Here is a 10,731-nt window from a genome sequence, read left to right on the forward strand (position 1 = left end):
TATTGGACTGTGGCTTGCTCAAGGCCTGGTTGGTTATGTAATAAATGTAGCAGATCTATTTTTGAGAAGTGACTATTCCTTTTAAGGAAGGTGTGCATCTCTCTGCTTCTGGGAAGGCTTCAAGTAAGAACAGGGTAGAGAGCTGGAGGCCTGGGACAGGATCCAGTAGATGTGGGTGGGGAGTTCAAAGAAATACTCTGACCCCTTTCCACCCAGAGCTTTGGCTGGAGAATCGTAGAGAAGGAATGTATTCTTAAAATGAAGGTTCTTGGGTTCACTTGAGTAACCAACCCCGACTCAGCCAACAGCCAACAGTGGTTGGTAACAGGGAGGCCAGAAGGCTTAGGAGAGGAGGGGGGCTTGCTGATCACCGTTTTGTTGTACAAATGTCTGCTACTTCTACTTCAGATTATTTCATTCCCTTTAGCTCTGGATATAACATTATTATATTCTTTAATAAAAAGACCCAAAGTGGTTTATTTTCCCATTTACCCAAGAGGTAAATCAGTGGCTTATTCCTGTAATCCTAGCTATATCAGGAGGCTGAGATCCAGAGGATCAAGGTTCTCAAAGCCAGCCCAACTAGATAAGTCTGCCAAGATCCATCTCCAAATAACCAGCAAACTACTGGACTAATACTATGGCTCAAGAGCAAGCAAGTTGAGAAAGTAAGGCCCTGAATTCAAGCCATGGTATCAGCACAACAATTAAAAAAAAAACAAAAACAAAAATGGGTACAAACAAGGAGCCAAGGATTCTAATTGTGGACACTGGGGTAGAGAGTCTTACCAGTTTCCCAGCATTCTGATTCATGGCTGGAAATCGAGTGAGGTTAGATAGGGGCAGGCAGTGGGTTGCCTGTACAACACTGGCTATTTCAACAATCCTGATCAAATAGCTGGTTAATGGCTGTGATTTACTGTTGCTGGACACAAAATACCTTACCACATAGCAATAGCTTGGGGAAAAACTTAAAATCCAAAATATTTTTTTTTACTGAGCACATGTCATTTTATACCAAAATAAAGTCAGGCAGATGATCATAAGCCAAGTACACTTTTTAAAATTTGTTTCTTTGAGATAGGGTCTTGCTGTACAGGTCAAGCTGGTCTTGACTAGTCTCCTCACTCGGGCTCCTCAGCGCTCTAATTACAGTTCACATGCAGCTTGAAAAGTCATCCCACCTCTCTGCTACATCTTTTTTTTTTTTTTGCCAGTCCTGGGCTTGAGCTCAGGGCCTGAGCGCTGTTCTTGGACTTTCTCTTGAGCTCAGGGCCTGAGCGCTGTCCTTGGACTTTCTCAAGGGTAGAGCTCTACCACTTGAGCCTCAGCACCACTTCCGGCTTTTTTCTATGTATGTGGTACCAAGGAATCGAACCCGGGTCTTCATGCATGCTAGGCAAACACTTTAACCACTAGGCCAAACTCCCGGCCCCTCTCCGCTACATCTTACAGAGAGAAATAGATTTAGCTTGTTTTCAAGGTTATAAGAGATAGGAATATGATTTAAGTGCTGTTTCTTTTGGGCTGAGGGTGTGGTCTAGCAATAGAGCACTCATCTTGAGGAACTGGGTTTGGTGGCTCATGCTTATAATCCTTGCTACTCAGGAGGCTGAGATCTGAGGCAGAAAAATCTATAAGACTTTTTTTTTTTTTTTTTTTTTTGCCAATCCTGGGGTTTGATCTCAGGGCCTGGGCACTGTCCTTGAGCTTCTCAAAGCTAGGTAGTGCTCTACCACTTAAGCCACAACACCACTTCTGCCTTTTTCTATGCATGTGGTAACCAAGGAATCAAACCCAGGGCTTCACATATGCTAGGCAAGCACTCTACCACTAGGTCAAACTCTTGGCCCCTCTGTGAGACTCTTACTTCCAGTTAACCACTAAAAAGCCAGAAGTGGAGTTGTGCCTCCAAGTTCTGACCTTAAGCAAAGAGGCTCAGGGACAGGGCCCTCAGTTCAAATCCCAGAACCAGCACACATGTACACACATACACACGCACACACACACACACACACACGCACACACACACACACACACACACAGCATCTGATTTCACAGCCATTCTCCCATCAATTCACTCAACAAACTACAGTGTGCCAGGCTGTTTTGAGCATGGGAAAAATAGAATATATGATGCATAGAATCCTCTACCTGCATGACATTTTTATGGGGCAAGAAAAATGGACAACACTTTGACAGAGATCATGTGCTAGCGAAGAGGGTGTAATCAATGATAGCAGATGCCCCACAAATCCTGCCTACTACCCTTTTGCAGTGGTGTTTCCCCCACAAGAGGGGCCATTCTACATTGACCAGAGTGCCCAGGGTATGGGACAGCTCATCTAGCCAATGAAGTCTGAGCTATGACCCTACAGAGCTGAGAGGCCCTCTCTCAGAAGGGGAGGAACAAGCTGAGCCTGTGCTCTGCATATTCAAGGAAGAAGGAGCTGTGTGGCCAGAGCGGAGTGGACAGGGAGGATGGGGAGAAATTGATCGGATCCTGCGTAGAGGTCAGATCTAGTCAAAGTTACTGCAAGAATTTTGAGTTTTTCAGAGTGAGAAAGAAGGTTTGGGCAGAGGCTCGAAGTGTCATGTGACCCCCTGTCAGCTCTATTATGAAAGTGTGGATCAAGTTAAAAAAAAATAATAAGCACTGCAAAAGTGGGGGGTGCTGGGCAGTAAGCAGAAGTGTGATGCTTTGAGTTCAAACCCTGAGAAAAGAAGAGAGGGATGAAGGGAGATAGGGAGGGAAGGAGGGAGGGACGGACGGACGGAGGGAGGAAGGCCTAGTCATGCCTTTCTTGGTGAAATCACATGGGGCTGTAGGATGGAGGAGGGAGTGCAGCACACAGATGGATCAAGTGGCTATGAGTTCATCTGAAGAAGCAAGTGTGGGCTTAGTATATCATCCCCTGCTTTGGCAGATGACTGAAGTTTTCTAAAATAGAATGGTTCTAAGCCTGTGTACACAGGCATGGTGAGATAAAGCCTTGCTCAGGGCTCTCTACTGTTTCAAGCCCTTTAACTCTAAGCCCTGGAACTCTTGCCTGAGAAGTTGTGTGACAACCAGTGTCCCCACCTTGCTGGGAAGGAGTTGGAGACAGAGGACAAGCCACTTGGCTTAGCTCACACAGCTGGAACAGCAGCAGCAGGGTGTGAACCCAGCTGTCTGTCTCCCTGAGGCATCTCCTGGTTTAAACACTTCCAAAAAGATTGCAGATTATAGTTCTACTCTCTGGGAGATGGGATGGTCTGGAATTTAAGCCAACTTTTCATAACAGTTTTGTTATTTGGCCTGTTTTCTAATTTTTCTCCAGTGAGCACACAGTACTTGCATAATACAGGACTGCCAAGAGAAAGTTCTTCGCAGAGCAGTGCCAGAATCGGGGTACCCAGCATGGGTACAAAGAGGTTTGTGACAGTGCTGAGTCCAGGCTCCCACCAGCTTGGGAAAGCAGCAGTGGATGCCGCTGGCCAAGACAGGGAAGGGCTACCTGGATCCTGCAGTTCAGGGTAGAGAGAAAGCTTTGATTCCTCTGAGGGTCTCTGTCCCTGGCCCCAGGTACCCAGGGCATACAGAATATGTCCACCTATGGCCCTACAACCCGCCCCCTTCTCCCCAGAGCCCATCTGGGATGTGGCATCTCAAGGAGGACAATGTGGCCATGCTAGCCACCTCTTCCATCGCATCTGGTCTAGGTGGGGTGGGCTCATTGTCCCGCCTACTCCAGGCATACTGCCAAGAACTAGCCTCACACTTATCAGGGTTTGGGGAGGTATGGGTGCTGTCATTCAGAGGCCTGGCAGGATCTTCCTCTCCTCTGCAGTCCCTCGTAGCTCCCAATTGTGTGGTCTCTGTTCTAGTTTCCATCAAGTCTCTGGTGTGGTCTTCCACTCTACCCCAGCACCAACCCCTACATGGAAGGGGTTTGCAGATACAACTGAGCAGTTCAAAGCCAGTTCAGGAGAAAAAGCTGGAAATGGATCTGTGACTCAAGTAGTAGAGTGCTAGCCTTGAACCAGAGAAGCTCAGGGATAGCCCCAGGCCCTGAGTTTAAGCCCCAGGACACACACACACACACACACACACACACACACACACACACACACACACACACACACACACACCACAGCCCAGAAATAAGAAATTGAACCCTAACTGTAACCCTGTTAAAGAGTGCTAGGTACCACCAGTGGCCTGGGTTGTCTGGGTGATTGATGCTTCTAAGCCAAATAGCACATGTCCACTGGCTGCATGGGGCTGAGGTAGTGCACATCAAGTGCACTACCTTTGAGAAGACTGGCTGGGAGAGATGGAGACCAGGGACAGCTGTAGTTCTAACCCTGGAAACTCCTGGCTCCCCAGTGGCTAGGTGGACATTCTGTCCCCTTCTCTAACAGCAGGAGCTGTGGAGCTGGAGTACTGCCTGAGGGATCCTCTCCCCACCTGCCTCTGGTTGGCTGTGTCTTGCTTTCCTTGGCAGGGCTTCTGGCTGAGTGTGCTGACAGGCAAGAGTCAGAGAGCCTCACCCACAGCTGATTACAAAGTGGTTCTACAAAGCCTCTCCCCTCTCCCCTCTGCTGTCTCCCCTCTCCTCTCCCTTCTCCTCTTTTGGTGTTGGTACTAGGGGTTGAACTTGTATCTCATGCTTTTAATTTGGCTTTTTTTTTTTTTGCCAGTCCTGGAGCTTGAACTCGGGGCCTGGGCACTGTCCTTGAGCTTTCTCAAGGCTAGCCCCCTACCTGTAAAGCCACAGCATTATTTATGTGGTATCAAAGAATCCAACCCAGGGCTTCATGTATTCGAGGCAAGCACTCTATCAGTAGGCCACACTCTCAGCCCTGGCTGCTGCTGCTGCTGCTGCTGCCACTTCCTCTTTCTTTCTTTCTTTCTTTCTTTCTTTCTTTCTTTCTTTCTTTCTTTCTTTCTTTCTTTCTCTGAAGGTTGCTATCATTACAGCCAGGATTATAAGCCTTACAAGTCATGCTAGGTGTTTTATTTTTTCCATTCAAAGCTGGTACTCTACCACTTAAGACATGCTTCCAGTACAGCTGCTTTTTTTTTTCCCCGCCAGTCCTGGCCTTGAGCGCTGTCCTTGGACTTTCTCAAGGTTAGCACTCTACCACTTGAGCCTCAGCACCACTTCTGGCTTTTTTGCTATGTATGTGGGGTACTGAGAAATCGAACCCGGGTCTTTGTGCATGCTAGACAAGCACTCTACCACTAGGCCAAACTCCCGGATTTTCCCTTTAAAAAATAAGCAGGGTGGAGGAGGGGAGGAGGAAAGTGGAAGAAAAACATGGGAAAAGGTATCAGCATTCAAGAAGTAATGTACCCACTACCTGATGAATGTAACCCCTCTACACATCACCCCAACAATTAAAAAGAAAAGCAGGGATGGGATGACATTGATCAAGATGCATTGTTCATATGACTACTTAAAAATAAAATTACAGCCAGGCACCTGTGGTTCACACCTGTAATCCTAGTTACTCAGGAGGTTGAGATTGTAGGACTGCAGTTCAAAGACAGCCTGGGCACAAAGAGTCCTGTGAGACTCTTATCTCCAATTAATCCACCAGAAAACCCTGAAGTGGCGCTGTGGCTTGAGTGGTAGAGCACTAGTCTTGAGCTGAAGAGCTCAGGGACAGAGCTCAGGCCTAGAGTTCAAGCCCCATGACCAACAATAAATAAATAAAATATTGCCAGGCTTGTGGTTGCTCATGCATGTAATCCTAGCTATTCAGGAGACTGAGATCTGAGGATCAAGGTTCAAAGCCAGCCCAGGCATAAAAGAACCTGAGAGTCTTATCTCCAATTAACCCCTAGAAAAGGGAAAGTGGGGCTTAGCTCAAGGTTAGGGTGGTAGCCTTGAGCTGAAGAGCTCAGGTACAGTGCCCAAGTCGAGTTCAAGCCCCATGACCCACAAAAATAAATAATAAATAAAATTATAAATAAATTTTTAAAAGTGGGCTAAGCTGGACACCTATACCTGGCACTAAAATAAAGTTTAATAATAATGACATCAAAATTAGAAACATTTGCCATAGGAAATGTCTATATAGCCAGTTATACTGAAGTCTTACCACCACGCCCCCCCCCCCCAGTGGTTACTGAGATTTAAATCTTACTTGTAAAGCTTGAACTTTTGATAAGTTTTACAGAGCAGAGAGGCCAGAGAATTTCTTTTGGTTTGTAAGGCAAGAGGTGACTTCTCTCTAATAGACATATAATTTTACCAACATGAAAAAAACCACACTCCCATGGTTTTCATCCTGAAATGTAGTGTCTTCTAATTTCCACTAATTTGTAAACATTTGGGCTGAAGTACTTCTCTGCATGAACATCTTTCATGTTAACAGTAAGTGTGGGTTTTCTCAAATTTCTCAGATTGGTTATTTGAGTTCTTTTAAAGAACTGTGATCATTATAATGCTTAGGAAGAAATCATTTGCAAACATGTAATGAGGATACACTGTTTAGCTTTCAAATTAGTTTTTTCATTATAATTTGACATCATATACTTTGTATTCTTTTGAACTAAAACGTAGGTCAGATTTTTGTAAGTATTGGGCCCAAAGATGGTAGTTGTTATTTGAATTGTGTCTTCTGTAACAGGTTTCAACACAGTTGGAACATTTACTATTAAAGAAAAAAAACATAAATCCACAATTCTAACTAGGCATTGATGGTACACACCTATAATTCTAGCTACCTAGGCAGTTTTAATTTTGTTGGCCATGGGGTTTGAACTTATGCCCTGAGCTCTTTTGCTCAAGGGTACAGTTCTACCACTTTTAGCTATAACTCCACTTCTGGTTTCCTGGTGGTTAATTGGACATAAGAGTCCCATGGACTTTCCTGGATGGGCTGGCTTTGAACCATAATCCTTAGATCTCAGCCCCTAAGTAGCTAGGATTAAAGATCTGAGTTACCAGTATCTAATTTATGTTCATGATCTCTTTCTTAATGTTGACCTTAATCTTAAGGAAAGCATAAGGAAAATATGAAACATTATTTTGCCATTGGATCCCATTTTTAATGATGCCTCCTGCTCTCTGACCTAACACTGGGTTGATTGTTAGACTAAGTTGTCACATGTCTTCTTCCTAGCTCTATGGGCTGCAGAATTACTCATCAGTCCTGGAAGCCTGCCCCCACCTCGTGGTGGTGACCCCCTTCCCAGCCAGTCTCCCCACAGCTGGGCCTGCTGTCTGCCCTGCGGTGAGTGGAAGGAATTCAGCATGAACTCTGCTCACTCAGCAGCCAGGCCTGAGAAGCATGGGCTATGGAAAATCACATGTGGTTTTCAAGTTGTGGAAAACCAAGGAAATTCTTCTGCCACTTGTGAGGATGGCTAGACACTGTCTGGAAGACCCCACATCCCCACAACTTTGGGGAACCATCCCTCCTAGTGGGTGAAGCAGAAAACCTTTTTGATGATGTCCAGGTACCCCCCCAGGGGGCGGCTACAGAAAAGGGGGTATCTCCAAGGACCCCCCCAGGAAAGGGATAAATCCTGGCCCCTTCTCCTTTGGTGCCTGGACAGATGTAGTCTCCAAAGTGGGACAGTGCCTGAGATCCTGGGACAGGATCTCAGCCAAGGCCAGGCTTTCTATTTAGTTTCCTACTCCTCCTAGCAGTGATCTGTAGAGGATGGTCACAAAAACAAGACCCACTGAGCTGTTGATACATATGGCTTAACTTCTTCCAAGGCCCAACCTTTTATGTCTGTTGCCACAGAGACCCCAAAGATCTTACTCTCAGGTTGGAAAAGCCTGCCTCTTCCAGGACTCCCAGGCCCTGGGAGCCTCCTATCCCTGGGTTCTGAGATCCTATAATCCCTGGCCCCCAATCTAGACCTTAGACCTGCAGGGGACTGCTGGTAGGTGAGTTTTAGGCTCTGGTCCTCAGGTCAGGCAGACGATGCGGCTTGCCTCAGTAATTAACCTGGCCTTCCCACTGCCTCTGCAATGGCCCTGTTGCTTGATGGCCAGAGATGGTAGAGTCAGTGTAGAATGAGAGGTTGGCTTAGCCTCAGAGGGCTAAGCTGGGGCCTTTTCTGTCACTTTGGTGCTGTAACCCTAATATATAAACCCTCCCTGACCATCTAATTTCTCAAGCCAGCAATAGGAAAGCTCACTGGGGCAGGGGTGGCTCATACCTTAATCCTAGCTACTCAGGAGGCTGAGATCTGACACAGTTTGAGGCCAGCCCAGGCAGAAAAGTCCATGGGAGTCTTATCTCCAAATAACCACCAAAAAGCCAGAAATGGAGGTGTGGCTCAAGTGGTAGAGTTCCAGCCTTGAGTGTAAAAAACTAAGAGAAAGCACCCAGGGCTTGAGTTCAAGCAAAACCAAAGCCAAACCTCTTACTTTGTTGCACCAGGACTGGAGATGCCTCAAGGGACGAGGACAGTTTGTCTACCCAGCTCCCTCTTGGCTTCCTACCTGTGCTTATCTACCTGGGGTTTTGCTTGCTGACTCCTGTTCCCCTTCAGCCTCGGCTCTCCAGAAGATGACTGAACACCTGTGGAGCTGGGACCCCTGGGCCACGCTCCAGCAGACACCCGCTGAAACCTCTGTAGATAGCTGAGTGAACTCCATACAGGCGCACACATACATCCACATACACATGTACACACACTGGGCTTATGCCAAGAGGGCTCAGGTTGGGTCTAGATGATTGAGAGATGGTGTTCTGCCTGTGAGCCCCAGAGGCCAGGGCATGGAGCCTTTCTCTTGTCTGTCCTCCTAGCCTCAGACCTCCACCCTCAGTGGACCTCTGCTCTTCCCCAGAACTCTTTCTGCTCCACATCATCCAGGAGTCACCTCTGGAAGACTCTGAAACAGACCCTTTCAAATACACACGAGACATTGAGGGAAGATGGGCTCACTTGGGAGAGGATTGGCTATGGATTCAGATGCCCCATCCAGCAGCTGACCATGTGTGTTTTATATTGATTTATCTTTGTTTGATCTTGAACTTCTGAGAAATCTTGCATCCAGAGCTTATGAGCCTCCCACTTCCCTGACTAGCTTTGGCTGTGTCCTTGGGGAGTTTGACTCAGAGGATATGCTCCTCAGTAAAGATGGGGTCCCCTCACGGGTTCTATCATTGCCTCCAGGACAAAATGATTTCCTGGAATCACATCTTTAAGCTGAGCAGAGATGGAAAGGAGTACCATCCTGGCAGTTAATCCTCTCCACCTACCTAATTAGGAGGTAAAGGCCCGCTAACTCCTGGTCCTCCTGGGGCCAATTCCCCACAGGGGCTTCTGTTCCTGCTGGTGACTCACTGCTGCTTTCTAGCCGCGGCCATCACTGCCACCGCCGCCTCCTCCTCCTCCTCCTCCTCCTCCTCCTCCTCCTCCTCCTCCTCCTCCTCCTCCTCCTCCTCCTCCTCTTACTAAATGGCTTCAATTTTCACTGGCAGAGGCTGCCAGGCCCAAATCCAATCCATGTGTGAATTGTTTCCAGGGAAGGAAGGGAAGTGAGGTCCTACAGATCCTCAGCCAGTCTCCGGCCTCTAGCATGACACGATGCACTAGACCAGGAGTGGCAGAGCAAATTCCCAGAACCAGTTTTGAGCCCGATGACTCAGAGGTTCCTAGGGGATGGTGTGGGGTGAGACTTGCTTCATCCTTGTGGTGACTGTGACAAGGCTAAAGTCACTGTGCAGGCGGAGTTCTGGCTGTAGGGCTAATCTGGAGTGTCAATATGCATAATTGAAGTTGGTTTCTAGGGGAAATTATGAGAGCCAAGAGCCAATTGGGGTGTGTGAGGGCTGAACGTGTGTGCTAAGCCCAGAACACCCATGATCCCACTTAAGTACTGGTGGGCACTTAGGGTCATTTGCTGAGGTCAGATGGCCAGGAAGCATAGAGCCAAGACTGGCCCCAGGGACCAACCCTTTCTTCTTTCTTCTTCTTCTCCTCCTCCTTCTTCTTTCTTTTCTTCTGCCAGTCCTGGGGACTGAACTCAGGGCATGAGTACTGACCTTGGGCTTTCCCCAAGGCTAGTGCTTGAGCCACAGCACCACTTTCAGCTTTTTCTGTGTATGTGGTACTGAGGAATCAAATCTGGGTTTTTGTGCATGCTAGGCAAGCACTCTACCACTACACCAAACTCCCAGCCCTTCCAGGGCATTCTTAAGGAAAACCAGTGGGAAAGCAAAGGCAAGGCCTTGGAGGGGCCTCCCATCCACAAGGAGCAATTCTGGACCTTCTTGGCTGCCACCTGCTCTATCTGGCTTAGCATAGGTTGGGCTCAGGGTCCAAGGGCTTTTTCTTTTCTTTTTTTGTCAGTCATTGGAGCTTGAACTCAGAACCTGCATGCTCTTCCTGAGATTTTTTTTGCTCACAGCTAGTGCTCTATAATTTTGAGCTACAGCTCCGTTTCTGGTTTTTAGGTGATTAACTGGAGATAAGAGTCTTATGGATTTTTGTGCCAGGGCTGGCTTTGAACCGAAATTCTCAGATTTCAACCTCCTGAGTAGTCAGGATTATAGGTGTAAGTTACCAACACCCCACTTGGTGCTTTCGGACTTGCTTTCCCTTTTTGTTTTCCAGATGAGGTCCATATTCTACATGGACAATCATTTCAGAGCTCCTATTCTGCTCTATTATGGCACCAAATGACCACTGGCAATTTTGGTTTAGGGCTGGCTGCAGCTGACCTTACAGCAAAAGCACAAGTGTGGTGTCCAGGAGTTTGGCCTATGGTAAGA

Source organism: Megascapheus bottae, chromosome 5 (assembly GCF_031878675.1).
Source record: "Megascapheus bottae isolate mThoBot1 chromosome 5, mThoBot2.hap1, whole genome shotgun sequence".
NCBI lineage: Eukaryota > Metazoa > Chordata > Mammalia > Rodentia > Geomyidae > Megascapheus > Megascapheus bottae.